The sequence below is a fragment of the Leuciscus leuciscus genome, assembly GCF_965113295.1.
Source record: "Leuciscus leuciscus genome assembly, chromosome: 1".
Classification (NCBI taxonomy): domain Eukaryota; kingdom Metazoa; phylum Chordata; class Actinopteri; order Cypriniformes; family Leuciscidae; genus Leuciscus; species Leuciscus leuciscus.
In genome coordinates, this window is record NC_138725.1 from 50,868,754 (window position 1) to 50,887,121 (window position 18,368).

General features: G+C 44.0%; 1 long non-coding RNA gene across 1 annotated transcript; it reads right to left on the reverse strand.

The window, feature by feature from the left end:
- Positions 1-1,572: 1,572 nt before the first annotated feature.
- LOC309505261 lies at positions 1,573-17,593 on the reverse strand. Its single transcript, XR_014208379.1, has 2 exons — positions 17,159-17,593; positions 1,573-2,235 (listed from the first exon to the last, which is right to left on the reverse strand). It is a non-coding gene; the product is annotated as an uncharacterized lncRNA (long non-coding RNA).
- Between the last annotated feature and the right edge of the window lie 775 nt (positions 17,594-18,368).

An 18,368-nucleotide genomic window follows, 5' to 3' on the forward strand; every position in this document is an offset into this window, starting at 1 on the left:
AAATTCAATATTAAACATTTGTCTCATAACTTTTACACTTAATTCCTATGAACCGAAATAAAATGATAGTCTAATATTACCACGTGCGTTTAATACTACCACGTGCGTTTCACCCAACGCCACATCTGTGAACTGCTATTTATTTATCTGTAAACGTCATTTATTACCCGTAATGCATAGTCTTCCACACACAGTTACTTTACACATACACAGTAATGAACTCAGAAATATCCCTGAGCAGTTAGGAATAGATAAAAGAAAACATTAGTGCGAGCGTCGGCCGCTATTTCCTCTCAATTTCACAACGTTATCATTGAACTTGACTATTTACACACTTAGTATAACTGTAGCTTATTAAACACACATCACTGGGGATTCATATTAGCTTATAACTCTTTGCAAGTCATATAAAAGATGTACAACAAACCTGGAAATTTTGCAAATATAACAAAGTTATAAGAGACGCGGGACAACTGTTGCTCTCTTCCCATTCAACCGGAATATGAGCTTCTCTTCCTCCGCGCCTCGCTAGCGTCCCAGAGTGACGCGGCTGAAAGGTATACTGCCACCTTAAGGTTATTTTGGTACGTCGCAAGAACGTGATGAGTACGTCTTAATAACCAAACTGGCACGTTGCGAGGATGTAACATCAAAGGACCATATTAGTCATTGCGACGTTCCACATAACGTTCCAGCGACGTAACTTTGTGATTCCTGTTTTCGTCGTGGTGACGTTATAGTGGTACGTCGCTGGAACGTGGCAGGTACTTCCTAATAACACAGTCTCACCCCAAAACGTCACATACTGACGGGTCTTGACCATACGGCAACATACGACGAAAAGGGTACCCCTTTAACGTCCATGTGTGACAATTCGGGTTATGGGTAGGTTTAGGTATGCGTTAGGGTACCGCTAGGAGGCGCTGCTGGTGCGCTTATGTCTTCGTCTCATATGGACGTTATAGGGGTACCCTTTTCGTCGTATGTTGACGTATGGTCAAGACCCGTCAGTATATGACGTTAAAATACCACGTCCGCATTTATTTTTAATATACTTCTCACCTTTAGTCCTGGGAATTAAGATGTGCTTGATCCATAACATTGAAATCCACATACAACTGATAAACTCAAACATTTCATTCTCTGCTGTAAAACCTTATACATTCTAATAGGGAATTGTGTATTGTTTTCTGTTAATACGTTTAGGGATCAATACAGATATGTAATGGAAACCAATACAAACTTGTATTAAATTCTAAATAGAAAATGGCCCAAAACCACACTGCATTAATTTATTAATCAGCATTTATTCAGTGTTTCTTTGTACAAACTAAACCAATACATTTTTAACATTAACGATTTTTTAACCATGTTAACAAGTAATGAGTACAGAAATGTAACATCAATTCATTAATCAAAAAACATAATCAATGAATAATGTAACCAACTATTAAAATGTTTTATTCTTTTTACTGAAAAAAAAAAGTGTTTGATATTCTTATTGATATACTCTCTATAATTTGGCGGATAAACAATAAAGACCTTAAAAAAAAGAAATGAAAAGATTCAGCATTTTCTTTATTATTAATTTTATTTGCAGAAATAGGTTCAGTTGTTTCCTGTAGTGTCCTATGAGGCTCCTGCTACAAATGTCTGGTGGTGATGTGCTTCATTGCTTCACTACCAGTAGCTAAACCTGAACAATGCGACAATTACCAAAGATCTATAGTCCTTGAGCTTCTCTGAAGCTAACAAATAAAATACAAATATTGCTGTAAAGATATGTAAAAGGAACAATATAGATTTCTAGCATTTCTCCTGTATTATTTCGCCCACCAAAATATACATAAAGAGTTTTTTGTTCAAGAAAATGAGCATGATGACTGCGTCCCAGCTGTGGAAACCACTCTTTCAGACAGTGTTGAGGAGGCAGAAGGATATGATGGAGAGCTGTGGGAGAAGAGGATGAGTTTCTTTCTTACCCCACCAGTGGAGGGCAGGGTCTTCTGAGGCAAGGAGAGGAGGATGGTCTCTCTCTATATATTGCTGGAAAATAAAAATAAAATGTACCATACTATTGTAGTCAGGTTTATAGTTTTTTGTTAGAAAGGAATAAGAAAATTGTCTAACTTACGTATTCCTCCTCCTCCTCCTCCTCTTCCTTATCCCGAGCTGCACTGTCACCGCATCGTCCTTCTTAGGCAGCTAAAACAGAGGAGTACTTTATTAATGTTGCTAATATAATGCAGTTTTTCGAAAATACTGTAAAAACAGTAATATTGTGACTATCATTAAAATGTAAAATAGCTGTTTTCTATTTTAATGTATTTTAAAATGTAATTTATTCCTGTGATCAAAGCTGAATTTTCAGCATCATTACTCCAGTCTTCAGTGTCACATGATCCTTCAGAAATCATTCTAATATGATGATTTGATGCTCAAGAAACATTTATGATTATTATCAGTGTTGAAAACAGTTGAGCTGCTGCTTAAGATTTTTGTGTAAACCATGATGCCCTTTTCAGGATTCTTTGATCAATATAAAGTTCAAAGAAAAGTTTGAAAGTTAAATCTTATAACATTATAAAAGTCTTTACTGTCACTTTTGATCAATTTAATCCATTCTTGCTATTATTGTTTTCCAAAATCTTACTGACCCCTAACATTTGAATTGTGTACACAAAAACATGAAGCAGCATAACTGTTTTCAACATATTAGATAATAATCAGAAAAAATTCATTGAGCATCAAATCATCATATTAGAATGATTTCTGAAGGATCATGTGACACTGAAGACTGGAGTAATGATGCTGAAAATTCAGCTTTGATCACAGGAATAAATTGCATTTTACAATATATTCACATATGTTATTTTAAATGTTAATATTATTTCACAATATTATTGTTTTACTGTATTTTTAATCAAATAAATGAGTCAGTAATATAGGTAAAAAAATGGTGGGGGAAAATGGATAAGCTTCCTCAGTTCTCCCTGAATTTCCCACTTCTCTGTCAGCAACTTCCTTAAGAAATGTTGAAATCGTAGAGCTTCCCCTCTGTTAGTCTAGATGGGATGTACCCAAAAAGTGAAAGTGAGGAGCATTTATGGGTACAAGTCGGGAACCGGCCTACTTTACATATTTCAAGGGTGCTGAATCCAAAAAACTGGTTCCCAAGCGAAATTGTGAGTTTTTGACCTTCTAATTTGCATATCAAAATGGCCGCCAAATTGCCTATCTTGCTCAGTCGTTGGACCATTTTCCCCTATTATTTTTGTAAGTAGGCAAACAAGATGAGGAAATTAAGTTTCTAGATCGATAGTCAAGGGTCAGAGCAAAGATATAATGGAGGCTCACTGCCTTTTTTATGTATATATATATGCAAAATACCAACTTTTAAGGTGAAATTAAGCATTATTTGTGTCATTTTTTAAGGCCGACATACATATTCAATCAATATCACTCTTAAATGTTCCCAGTGTATATATGATATGTGATGTATTCCATATTACATAATAACTATGAAAAACACCATTGCAAGTTGTCTGAGATTTTTTTTTTATGCAAATTAAGCATTTGTCCTCTAAATTCTAAGACGGGGAAAAACCCAGGTGAATAGGGAAAAAAAACACCTTGTAACTTCCTCCGGGACATCGTGCGTAAAACAGCCAACCATCGCTGTCTGCGAGCCGCCGTATTCAAGCACCGAGAGTGCACACACTGCGCCCGCGCCTCCGAATCAGGTTCTCGAGCCCGCAGAATGCGGCAATCGGAGCCCGGAGGCCATTCTGCCCCTAGCCGTACATGCGAAAGTGTGGGAAGCTATTCCAGGTGCGTCAGAATGGGTGCTGAGCACAGTAAGAGAGGGCTATTCATTGCAGTTCGCTCGCCGTCCCCCGCGCTTTCGAACGCGAACCGAGACGAGAGTGAATGGGGAAGTAGCACACCTACTTTGTGCAGGAATAGCGAAACTTCTGTGCAAAGGGGCCATAGAACCGGTACACCCTTCTCTGAGTGAGTCAGGCTTTTACAGCGGTTACTTCCTCATGCCCAAGAAGGACGGAGCTCTCAGAACGATTTTAGATCTGAGATATTTGAACAAAGCTCTTATGAAAAGACCGTTCAAAATGCTCACAACAAGACAGATCCTCGCGCAGATTCGCCCGAGGGACTGGTTTATTTCCCCTCGATCTGAAAGACGCTTACTTTCAGATTCAGATAATACCCTGTCACAGGCCATTCTTGAGATTCGCCTTCAACGGTCAGGTATATCAGTACACCGTTCTGCCGTTCCGCCTGTCTTTAGCACCCTGTACATTCACGAAGTGCATGGACACGGCTTTCGCTCCCCTGAGAGGTCAGGGCATGCGGATTTTGAACTATTTGGACGATTGGCTGATTCTAGCACAGTCAGAGGAAGAACTTATCTCTCACAGAACAGTGCTTCTCAGCCACCTGGAAAGCCTGGGTCTCACGGTCAACTGGACCAAAAGCTCATTACTGCCCAGTCAGTCAACCTCTTTTCTGGGTTTGGAACTGGACTCTGTGGCAATGACGGCCCGGCTGTCGACACTATCCGACGCCTGGCCGCGTCTTTCCAGTTGGGCAGCGCCGCACCTCTAAAAACATTTCAGAGGATGCTGGGTTGTATGGCATCAGCTGCAGCAGTGCTTCAGCTAAATCTACTGCGTATGCGCCCACTACAACGCTGGTTGAACGCTCGAGTGCCTCACCGAGCCTGGGCGCCCGGCGGCATTCGACTGCAGCAGGGAGTGACAATGGGAGCCGTCTCGCACCGAAAAGTTATCTCGACGGAAGCATCCAACTTAGGTTGGGGCGCTCTTTTCGAGGGCAAACCGGTCTTTGGTCTGTGGTCAGACCAGGAGAAATGCCTCCACATAAACTGTTAATGATAAGATAATAGTGATCGAGAACGCGCTCAAGCGCTTCCTCCCACATATACGGGACCACCATGTGCTAGTCCGCTCAGACAACATGTCCATGGTGTCCTACGTGAACCAACAGGGTGGTGTCAGATCCAGGAATCTGGGAACCGTGCACGTGCCAGGCCACCTGAATGTCGGTCCAGACAGACTGTCCAGAGACATTCCCCCGGGAGAATGTTTCCTGCACCCCCAGACAGTCCAGCTACTGTGGCACCTGTTTGGCAGGGCGGAAGTCAACCTTTTAGGGTCAAAAGATAACGCTCACTGCCCGACGTTTTTCTCAAAGAGCGAGGACGTGCTGGCCCAAACCTGGCCCAGCCGCCCGCTGTATGCTTTCCCTCCGATCTCGCTGTTAACACAGGTAATCAAGAGGATCAGGGAAACGTGCCACTCATTTCTCCTCATAGCCCTGTGATGGGAGAACCAAATCTGGTACCCAGAGCTAGTTAGGCTGTCGCACTCAGCCCCATGGCCGATCCCAGTGAGGAAAGATCTTCTCTATCAAGCATGCATGCCTGGATAATTAACGGATACCCGTTGATTTGCCAGAAGGGGTCGTAAACACGATCACGCAGTCTAGAGCTCCTTCCACGTGAAGGCTCTATGCGTCTAAATGGTCAGTGTTCTCCAAATGGTGCGCTACTAAGAGCCTGGATCCACACACACGTGGGGTTTCATGGGTGCTCTCCTTCCTACAAGAGCTGTTGAACAAGTGCGGGTCCCCCTCCACGCTCAAAGTGTATGTGGCGGCTATTGCAGCGTTTGCGCAATAGGAAGGAGCGAGCTTATCATTCGCTTCCTTAGAGGAGCCAGGATGGTGAACCCCCCGCGGTCCCCCTCAGTTCCTATTTGGGATCTTTCTCTGGTCCTAGAGGCCCTGAAAGCATTTCCCTTTGAACCGCTAGAATCTGTGGATCTGAAATACCTTTCGCTCAAAACCGTTTTCTGACAGGTCTGTCGTCAGTAAAACGCGTGGGGGATCTACATGCACTGTCTGTTAGCCCCGCCTGTCTCGAATTCGGACCAAATGACTCCAAAGTCATCCTCAAACCGAGACACGGGTACGTCCCCAAAGCGATTGGCACTCCCTTTAGGGCGCAGATCATCTCCCTGTCAGCACTGCCAGCATCCGATAGTGAGGACAGTGATAACCTCTTATGCCCCGTCAGGGCGCTGAGAGTTTACATCACACGCTCCGCCGCCTTTAGGCAATCTGAGCAGCTCCAGCTCTTTGTTTCGTTTGGTGGGTGCACCAGGGGTCTCGCCACCTCGAAACAGAGCCTGTCCAGATGGAAAGTGGACGCTATTGCAGCAGCTTATGCGTCCAAACACCTGCAGTGCCCTTTGGGCATCAGAGCCCATTCCACTAGAGGCATAGCCTCATCGTGGGCTTGGTCCAGCGGGATTTCTATTCACAACATTTGTATGGTGGCAGGCTGGGCCTCCCCCTCTACATTCGTGAGATTTTATAACCTGGAAGTTCCCGCCTTGCAGGCTAAACTGATATCACTTTAAGTGATATGTATGTTCTGCCCAGTCGTTCATGTGCAGACTACTTTCGTGTACTACTAGCTTTTCTGGTGAGCTGCACTAAGGAATGAGATTCTCTATATACAGACCGGTGGAGCCACTCTGTATTTTCCCCATCACGCGCTTGTGCACTGGTGCTGGCCTGTGTTGCTGGCCGCCTATTCTCCACTCAGCTGCGCTAGGGGTTATACTCTCTATACATAGACCAGGTGAAGCCGCTCTATATTCTCCCTATGATGTGCTTATGTACTGTGCCGGCCCGCGCTGCTGGCCACATTCTCCATGCTTATACATTGACCGGCAGAGCCGCTCTGTATTCCTATGAAGTGCTTATGACATGTGCTGGCCCGCGTTGCTGGCCGCCTGTTCCCGCATGTTGTGTTCCCCGGGCTCCACTGGGACTCATGCAGTGGATGCTCGGCGCGCACGGCATTGACAAGGGGTTCCCGTAGCGTAAGCAACTTACGCAATACGAGAGAACCTCTCGTAAGAGAACGTACTCGGTTACCTAACGTGGCCTCAGTTCTCTCTAGAAGAGGGAACGAGTATTGTGTAACCTGCCGTGTCGCGCCATGAGCTTATTCGCTTCAGTCTATGAAAACCAGAATTTCAGCCTTTCAGCCTCTTTTATACACGCTAGCCACACCCATTCTGGTGGGCTGAGGCGCATGGAGGGTGCAAAGCGCCCTCATTGGGCGTGACGTCACGCAGGGCTCACTAGTAGGCTGCTGCAGTTGCCATTCAGAGACATGGAAGCGTCTGAGAGCAGCCGAGCCTATAAACGTTAGTGAGTACCGGTACTCCATTACAAATATGTACAATTCTGCGAAATTCCATGTTAAAACTAGATTCCGCCTTCGCAATTCCGTCCGCGATTCCGTGATCGCGGAAATCATATGGCCCTAAATTTTGACCCACTATGGTTGAAAAAGTATCATTTTGGATAAATAGGGTAAGAAGTTCAATCAATAACTAAGGAATATTGACATTGTTTGTCTAAAAAAACTCTTTGCTGTTACATTCACCTCAGGCAAAGGGTCCTCAGAGATGGGACTGACCATGCTATGTCCTGATCTAAATATTCAACTTGGGAAGTTTCATGGTGGTCTCTTTTTGAATATTTTTCCCTATTCACCTGGGTTTTTCCCGTCTTAGAATTTAGAGAACAAATGCTTAATTTGCATAAAAAAAAATATCAGACAACTTGCAATGGTGTTTTTCTTAGTTATTATGTAATATGGAATACATCACATATCATATATACACTGGGAACATTTAAGAGTGATATTGATTGAATATGTATGTCGGCCTTAAAAAATGACACAAATAATGCTTAATTTCACCTTAAAAGTTGGTATTTTGCATATGGGCAGATGACGTGACGCATGTTTTTTCTGTAATCAAGTGTAAATGTTTACTGAACTGCATTTTTCAACTAAAACAACACATGCCAGTGGGGCATAGAACATCATTTTATTTCAATATTATGATTTTGGGACGTAAAATATATTTGGTGTTGTTCAAATTTCAAGGTGAATAGCAAAATGTCCTGCGGTGTGACTGTAACATTGATTACTCATCAAATGTAAATATTAGTAAAATAAAGCAGATATGTTTGGAGCAGCTAATAAATGCCTTGGCATTATTTTGTATGTATTTACTTAACCCTCTATGGTACGGTGTTGCCTCCAGGCAACATAGTCTATTTTAGCTTTTTTTTTATAAAAACATAATAAAATGTAATTGTTCAATGCTCTCTAAGGGGAGGGGAACTCAAATACTAACCAAAGAAAATGCAAAAGAGTGGTCACATGACCCACAGAGGTGCATTTAGTTCCCTCTTTCAACACATGTGCACATGTCACATGGCTCCATATTTTCTCCACTGAAAAGGGCATTTTTCACTAATTTCTGTCCAAATAATCAGCCACAAAAAATCAGAGTCACCTTCATTGGTAAGTAAAGAAATATTTTCAAAAAACTTTACATTATATATCATCAAATTTATCATAGGAAATTACATAAAACTGCTTGTTGCCTCGAGGCAACATTGTACCATAATGGAATCACATAAGGCCATGCCAGGCATACTACGTATGAATACAATTATATTTTATTTGTAAGGAAAAGAGTTTGAATTATCTAAATGTATCTGTATTTTTGCAAACTGAAAACTTGGCATGGTTCGACGGGACATTTGGCCACTATAGTGGGTAATCGGACAAATAGTGGGTTCGTGGGAAAGGGGCGTGGCTTGGGAGTGGTCAGCGGGGGTCGATGGAGTATTTGGCCTCTATAGTGGGTAATCGGACAAATAGTGGGTTTGTGGGACAGGGGCGTGGCTTGGGACTGGTCAGGGGGGTCAACGGGACATGTGCCTACTATAGTGGGCAATCGGACAAATGGGTTGGTGGGACAGGGGCATGGCTTGGAGCCGGTCAGGGTGAACAGGACATTTGGCCACTATAGTGGGCAATTGGACAAATAGCGGGTCCATGGGACGGGGGCATGGCTTGGGACAAGTCAGGGAGGGTCAACGGGACATTTGGCCACTTGTAACCCTAAAGTTAACTTAAGTTTTCAAAATGCTAAAAAGTACTAAAATAATATTTACAGTACATTTAGTTTTGAAACAAAAATGCTGTCCTGCAGTGTGACATAGGATATTAGATTTTTGTACTGGCAGTTACATGGACAGCCATAGGGGTCCTTTAGTCAAGCCCCCTACCAGGAAGTCCCCCAGATGTTTGGATGTGCTAAGGAGGTTAAAATGTGAGTGTTAATCTCTTATTAATTTGATATATTTCATCATTTCTGTCAGACCATGAACGTGTCCATTTTTGATAGTCCTGTGGTGTGACTGATCTAGACTGATCTAGTTTGAGAAAAAATTAAAATATTTTTAAAAAAGAATCATATTCAGGTTTAAAACAATGAACTTATTCAGTTACTGTAATGCCCAAGGTCAGTCTTGTATAGCAATTACTCAAAATGGCTGCAAAAGTGAAAAAGTCCTGTGGTGTGACAGCCCGTCCTGTAGTGTGACATAATTAAGTCAGATGTCTAGCTAGATTTTCGTCTGTTATGTTTGCAATATTAAACATAAATATAAATATATCTCTCTCTATATATATTAAACAAATATTGCAAATATATACAATATACCTATATTATATATATATTAAACATAAATATATATCTGTCTTCATTATACATAATATACCTATATTATACATATATTAAACATAAATATATATATATATATATATATATATATATATATATATATATATATATATATATATATATATATATATATATATATATCTGTCTTCATTTGTTTGTTGTATGTGTATGTTAACAGTCACTGATCATTGTTTTTAAAGTGATTTGTCAGTTTTTAGGCATGAGCAAAGAAAGGACAAGGAGGTACAGGGAAAGGTTAGCACAGGATGAAGTCAAATTTCTCTTGTTCACTGGAATCTTTGTTCAAAGAGCTGAATTGATGATTTTAACATGCTTTTAATTATTTTAGCATGATTTTAATGACTTTCTCCTGAGAAACAAGATATTTTTGTTTAGTCTTTTAAGTTAAAAATAGGAATGAATGGTCTTTATGACTGGTTCAGATTTGACGCCTCCAAAATGTTAATTATTCAGTATGTCTTGTTTACTATGTTTTTAGTTCAAATTCATACACTAAGTAATAAGAATGTACTGATTTGTTGCATTTTCATTAATGTTCAAATAGAGATGCAAATGAATTTGTTTGTACAAAAATATTCAATAAATTTCACCATAAATGTTCATACAGTGTCTCATTTCGTCCTGTGGTGTGACGGGATGTCCTGTGGTGTGACATCACTTCAAACACAATTAAACGACTTTTACTATGTTAAATAGCTTAAATGATTATATGCATTTGAAAACATTGCATAATATAACTATATAAAAAATAATAAACATTTTCAAAAGAAAATTCTCATTTTACACAATATTTCCACTGGAGTGACTGGTAAAAGATGGCACAAGCAAAGAATATAATAGAAAAACAGCTGTGAAAAAAAAATAATATGCAGAATTTTAATGATCATTCTTTAAGAATACTTGTTAAACTTAAAACATACCTGATTTGTATTTAAAATTAATAATATTTCAATATTTGAATTTTATAGTAATGTCATGTCACACCGCAGGACATATTTTGCCTGGAGCTGTGAGAAAAGCTTAATAAATTACATAATGAGAAAAAAAATCTGCTAACCTCTAACAGTTTCAAAAACAACAGTATTTGAACTTTAGAAATTCATACAATTCTCAAGCAATTTAGAACTTTGTTTAAAAAAATGCTGTTTCACCCTTATTTGTCATCTACCCATATATATACATAAAAAAGGCAGTGAGCCTCCATTATATCTTTGCTCTGACCCTTGACTATCGATCTAGAAACTTAATTTCCTCATCTTGTTTGCCTACTTACAAAAAAAATAGGGGAAAATGGTCCAACGTCTGAGCAAGATAGGCAATTTGGCGGCCATTTTGATATGCAAATTAGAAGGTCAAAAGCTCATAATTTCACTTGGGAACCAGTTTTTTTGGACTCAGCACCCTTGAAATATGTAAGGTAGGCCGGTTCCCGACTTGTACCCATAAATGCTCCTCACTTCTTATAGAAGGCCATTTTTCTGAAATCCGTCTAGTCTATGTTGTAGAGGGGTTATTTTGTCGCTGCTAAAATAACATAACATGTATCAATATTTATTTACCGTGAAAGATCAAAACGCATCTAAACTAGTTTCAGACAATTTTAGCTCAGTGTAAGTGACGTCATCGATTACCAGCACATAGCTGCTACATTTATGTTATATCAGTTTGTTAAATAAATTAGTCAACTTCCAATCACACATTCAACTGCACATCATAACCTCTTATCTACACAAAGATGTGATTATAAGCCCAAACTTTTGTAAATAAGAGCTTTAGGTTAGCCTCTCTTCTGAAAACGGTTGAGATGCTAACGGATTTTTTCGAAGACACTAAACCATTTCTACAAAGTAGCCTAAATATTCAACAGATGTAATAACACGTAAGAAAAGTGTCAGGAACAGTTGTGTATATTATGTGTGTGATTTTAGAGACTAAACTCACCTGAAAGCAGTGAAAACGTACTCGGTTACTAACGTAACCTCGGTTCTCTCTAGAGAGGAAACGAGTACTGCGTAAATCTTACGCTAGGGGAAAATCTCTTTTCCGCGAGATACTGAAGCCAAAAAATTATCCTTAATTTTGAAATAATGTAAAACGCGTTGCGGCAGCATGCAGACACAGGCGAGACGGCTTGTGCGCCTATTGGCTGCCCTGCGGCAACTGCAGCAGCCTATCGATAAGGCCCACTCGTGACGTCAGCTCCAATGGGGGCGCTTCGCGCCCAATACTTCACGTCCCGCCAGAATGGGCGTGGTCTAGGGCTATAAACATAGCTTCGAGAGGCTAGCTCACTGGTTTTTCATCGCCGAAGCGAACCAGAGCGTGTGCAGGCACGGCAAGATACGCAGTACTCGTTTCCTCTCTAGAGAGAACCGAGGTTACGTTAGTAACCGAGTACGTTCTCTTACGAGAGGTACTCTCGTACTGCGTAAATCTTACGCTAGGGGAAACAGTGTAAAACGCCGTGCATGCTAAGATCCAGCACCAAAGTCCCAAGGGCAAGTACCCGGGCTCATATAGTACATGATCATAATGGACTCACAGAGAGCCCAGGAAAGAGTGGCTAGAATAGCATCATTCCTGTAATAATATAACATCTTATAAGGAGCAGTTATACTGATGATGTGTCGTACAGTCAGGGCGACCCCCGGCCTGGACTGACGAATATAGTGGGTCTTACACACTGCCCATAGAGCTGCGCGATCCAACAGCGAGCATTTGCTCAAGCAGTTTCAGTATTCTGGCCCGAACACATCAGGGCAGACAGTACCGATTTTAGACCGAAAGCAGCTTAGCCTGCAAGGCGGGAACCTCTAGGTTATAAAACCTTATAAATGTAGACGGGGAGGCCCAGCCTGCCGCCATACAGATATCTTGCAAGGCAATCCCACTAGACCAAGCCCACGACGAGGCCACGCCTCTCGTGGAGTGTGCTCTGACTCCAAATGGGCACTGTAAGCCCTTAGAGGTATAAGCCAGCGCTATAGCATCAACTATCCAACTGGATAGGCTCTGTTTCGACACGGCAAGTCCCTTAGAACGTCCGTAGAGTGAAAACAAAGAGCTGCTCTGTCTGTCTGAAAACAGACGTGCGAGACACATAAGCTCTTAATGCTCTGACTGGGCAAAGGAAGCTTGCGTCTCCTTCCTCGTCAGAGACCGGTAAGGCTGACAGGGAATGACCTGCGCCCTAAACGGTGTGTTGAGGGATTTTGGAACATAACCGTGCTTAGGTTTGAGTATAACTCTTGAGTCATTAGGCCCAAACTCCATACACGTCGCGCTTACTGAGAGCGCGTGTAAGTCCCCTGTGCGCTTCACTGAAGCGAGAGCCAGAAGAAACACTGTCTTGAAAGACAGGTGTTTAAGATCAATCGTCTGTAAAGGCTCGAATGGGTCACCTTTCATGGCTTCCAGCACTGTAGAAAGGTTCCATACAGGGACTGAGGGAGGCCTGGGAGGATTCAGTCTCTTAGCTCCTCTAAGGAAGACGATGACTAAATCGTTCCTTCCTACTGACTGACCCAGCGTTGTTTTTGAGAACGCTGCTATGGCCGCCACATACACTTTGAGCGTGGAAGGGGTCCTGCCCTTGTCCAACAGCTCTTGTAGGAAGGAGAGAACCTCCGTCACCCCACAGTCTAGGGGCGACACGCCACGAGCTGTGCATCAGCTGGAGAACACTGACCATTTCGAGGAATAGAGACGTCGCATAGACGGAGCTCTAGCCTGCGTGATCGTGTTTAACACTCCGCTTGGGGAGGTCAGCGGGTACCCGTTGATGGCCCAAACATGAAGGGACCACAGCTCTGGGCGCGGATGCCAAAACGAGCCCTTGGCCTGAGAGAGGAGGTCCCTCCTCACTGGCACTGGCCATGGGGCAGTGCTTGCTAGCTGCATCAGAACTGGGAACCAGGGTTGGTTTTTCCAGAACGGCGCTACGAGTAGCACTGAGCATCCTTCTCTGATCCGTTCTATCACCTGAGGCAGGAGAAAGACGGGAGGAAAGGCATAGAGCGGGCGGCGGGGCCATACGTGAGCCAGCGCGTCCCTGCTCTTGGAGAAAAATTCCAGACAGTGAGCGTTTTCTTGAGACGCGAACAGGTCTACTTCCGCTCTGCCGAATTTCTTCCACAGCAGCTGGACTGTCTGTGGGTGTAGAGGCCATTCGCCTGTCGGAACATTGTTTCTGGACAGTCTGTCCGGTCCTACGTTCAGGAGCCCTGGCACATGCGCTGCTCTCGGCGAGAGCAGGTTGCGCTGAGCCCACACCAGGAGGCGTTCTGTCAGCCTGTGCAGGTTTCGGGACCTGAGGCCGCCCTGGCGATTTATGTAGGACACCACTGACATGTTGTCCGAGCGGACCAGGACGTGGTGTCCTCGTATTTAGGGAAGAAAACGCGTCAGTGCGTTGTCTACTGCCAACATTTCGAGGCAGTTTATGTGTAGAAGCTTCTCCCGTTCTGACCATTGGCCGAAGAACGGTCTGCCCTTGAGCAGTGCTCCCCATCCCAAGGTGGAGGCGTCCGTAGACACTACCTTCACACTCGAGGAAGTCCCCAGGCTAACACCTGATTGGTACAAGTCGTTTGCTTTCCCAGGTTTCAGAGCTGCGATGCATTTCTGATTGACCTTGAGACGAAGCAGACCGGAAGCCCACGCTCGGCGCGGTACTCGCGCTTTCAGCCAGAACTGTAGCGGGCGCATGCGAAGCAAGCCCAACTGAAGTACTGATGATGCTGAGGCCATGAGACCTAGCATCCTCTGAAATTTCTTGAGCGGGACAGATGCGCCGCAGCGGAAAGAGCTCGCTGCGCGCTGAATGTCTAGTACGCGCTCTGGTGACAGTCGCGCTATCATAGACAGCGAGTCCAGTTCTGTGCCCAGAAAAGATATTATCTGTCTGGGAGACAGAGAACTCTTCGCCCAATTGACCCAGATTCTCGAGGTGATCGAGCAAAATGGTCCTGTGCTCTATGAGCACCGAGTGAGATTGAGCTAGAATCAGCCAATCGTCCAAGTAGTTCAATACTCGCATGCCCTGTAGTCTGAGGGGTGCGAGCGGCTAGAGACAAGCCGAACGGTAGGACTGAGCACTGATATGCCTGGCCCTCGAAGGCGAATCTCAAACGTCGCCTGTGACGTGACGCTATTTGTATTTGAAAATATGCGTCTTTCAGATCTATTGACACAAACCAATCTCCTCGGCGAATGTGCGTGAGGGTTTTTCTGGTCGTGAGCATTCCGAACTGTTGCTTCGCAAGCACTCTGTTCAGTTGCCTTAGATCTAGTATGGGTCTGAGACCCCCGTCTTTTTTCAGTACCAGGAAGTATCTGCTGTATAGCCCTCCTTCACTCTGAGCTTGAGATAAAGGCTCTATGGCCCCTTTGCTCAACAGTTTCAAAATTTCGGCTCGAAGTAGGTGGTGCTACTTCTGTTTTTACCGTAGCTTCGACGCGCGTCACATAGCGGCGAGGGCGTCGGCGAAACTGTAGCGAATAGCCTCTTTCTATAATGTCTAGCACCCACTTCAAAACCCCCGGGTAGCCTTGCCCATGCATCTGCACGAATGGCTAGGGGCTGAATGCGGAGCGCGCTCTGGTCGCTCAGCGACAGAGGGGCTTCGGTGTGCTGTAACATAAGCGTCGCGCTTCGAGGCAGGGGGCGCGCTGATAACAGCGGGCAGATTGCCCGCGCTCGACTCCTTTGCGGTGGTCAACCGAGAGGGGAGGGCTGGGCGAGTCCCGTAGGACCTGTCATGTCTATGTGTGAATGTGGGCGCGGGATAGCGGGCACATTTACAACACTGAGAGCATTGTCCGCCTGAGCAGAGCGAATGCACGTTGGTTTTGTTTTTACAGAAACCTTGAGATATGCGGAACGTAGTGTTTGTGGGCACTGGGCAGTGGGCACATTTACCACGTTTAATGCGCAATCGACCTGGGTCGATTTCATGTGCGCGAGCCCTGTGTGACGGGCTGTGTTTGTGTGTAGGAATTTCGTCTACATTCGTAACACCATCGGCCGTGGCCGGGACACCAGAAAATACACTCTTATGGGATTTATCTGGGTAGCCGTAAAAGCGGCGTTTGTGTGCAGGCAAGCGGGCTATTTCGCCGACTTGTTTACTGCAGAATACACTGGAACAGTCGCATTTACTGGAACTGAACGAGCGAGAAGTTGCCATAGAAACAGAAAGCGTCAACATGCTGGCGTTTGTTTGCAGGCGTGCGTGTATTACAGCAGGCTTGTTCACTGCAATATTGACATTTCCAGTCGTCTGAACTTCAGAGGCGGAAACCATAGAAACAGAGTTTGGGTGCAGGCGAACGGGTTGTACCACGCGCTCGTTGGCTGCAAAATACACATCTGCAGTCGCCTTTTCAGGGAACTGCCAGAGCGAGAATTGACGGCAAAAAGTGTGTTTTGCCGGTAGACCCGGGATTCGATCGCGGGTCTCTCGCGTGAAAATCTGACGATCTACCACTGGACCACAGAGGAAGACACATAGACATTCAGTAGCGCGAGTATTATCAAAGAGCGTCAACATGCTGGCGTTTGTTTGCAGGCGTGCGTGCAAAACAACAGGCTCGCTCACTGCAATATTGACAGTTTGCGCGGTTTGCGCAGAGGGAGAGAGAAAGCTAGCCCCGTGACCGTCCGCTCCTGACATCCCCTGTGAACGGCGCGGTTTGCGTGGCTCGAACAGAGGGAGAGCAGGTATCATCCCCCAAGCAGGCAAGGCAAGCGGGCGCACCGGCGAGCTTTGCGGGTTGGGGGGGGCGGAGGAGCAGTCTCGGAGAAGGATGCCAGGTGAGTCCTCAGAGTCACCAGGCAGTAACTGGCTCGCAGTGAGGGCGGTCGCCGTCAGCGAGCGCGAGCGCGAGAGCTGCGTGATCCTCAGGAAAGGGGCGTCTTGAAAAAGATGCCCGGCTCTTTTAGTGCAATGAGAGTGTGTGTCGCGGCGGCGAGCACACACACATACACAAAACACAGTAGCAGAGAAAGGATATAACGCCGGATAGCGCAGCAGGAAGGCGACTGAAGGCGGCGCGGCCAGCGGCTTCAGAGTGTCGACTCGTCCCGCTGAAAGGCTTTTTCAGACGGCGCGGCTTCTCTCCGGATCCAGCGATGCGAGAGCTTCGCTGAAGAGATGAAAAATCAGTGAGCTAGCCTCTCGAAGCTATGTTTATAGCCCTAGACCACGCCCATTCTGGCGGGACGTGACGTATTGGGCGCGAAGCGCCCCCATTGGAGCTGACGTCACGAGTGGGCCTTATCGATAGGCTGCTGCAGTTGCCGCAGGGCAGCCAATAGGCGCACAAGCCGTCTCGCCTGTGTCTGCATGCTGCCGCAACGCGTTTTACATTATTTCAAAATTAAGGATAATTTTTTGGCTTCAGTATCTCGCGGAAAAGAGATTTTCCCCTAGCGTAAGATTTACGCAGTACGAGAGTACCTCTCGTAAGAGAACAACAGCAAGAGAGGGAGCTTTGCTGATATCCGTTTTGTTGCGGCGCAGTTTCCATGGCAACTCTGCGCCGCTCCAGGGTTTGAAAGCTACTCAAATGTTCAGCCCGCACGCTCATAAAACACGTCAGTGACAGTCACGCATTATTTACATAAATAAACATGTAGAATTAACACATTACATAAATACAAATCTCATGAATTTAAAACTCATTTTTAAGTTCTTCAAGTTTGAAGTTCAGTTTGAAGATTTTTTTAATTGTTGCTTTTACGAACACCCAACCTCCTTAATAATAATACAAATAATAATAATAATAACAATAATTATATACAAACGTTTATATTTATGACAAGATTGTGAGGACGTCGTGGTAAAGTTCCATTTTTTTTTTGAATATTGGCTAACGTTCCAGAAACGTTGTGGGCACGTCCTCAAAAGACGTCGCTAGTTTATTCCATGGAGAACGTTGTAAAGACGTGGTCCACTGGTCACCATATAACTTTCCAGATAATTTCAATTATATAAATAAATGCATTACAAATATTACCCTAGTGATAATATGCCATTTGGATATTATATGGAACATTTACTTAATTCATCAAAGATTTTATTAAGTTATCTGGTGACCAGTGGACCACGTCTCTACAACGTTCTCCATGGGATAAACTAGCGACGTCTTTTGAGGACGTGCCCTCAACGTTTCTGGAACGTTAGCCAAGATTCTAAAAAAATGGAACTTTACCACGACGTCCTCACAACGTTGTCATAAAGTAATGTCACGCTGACCAAATGACGACTAACTGACGACGTCGTCACAACGTACTGTGTTAGCTGGGTTGTGTCTGTTCTGTGAAACAGCATGTCATAGCACGCTTCTGTGCATTCTCTCAACAGTATTTCATTTGTAATAAAATAAAATAAAACAAAAGATAATAATCTCAACAAAACCTATTTTTGTGAGTGTCACATATGCATAAGTTAAATAGGAATACGTACAAATTTGTACGTCGGTAAAGTTGTTTATGCGTAAATAAATTACATTTTTGTGCTGTCAATACGTACATTTTATACATTTTAGTGCTGTAAATATGTCAGTATTCTACGTTTCCGTGTGTATAAAACGTAAATAAATGTAGGCCTACGTATGGTAGAACTACACTTTACGTAAAAATACGTATTCTCATGAGATCACATTGAGTAGACTGTACCAGAC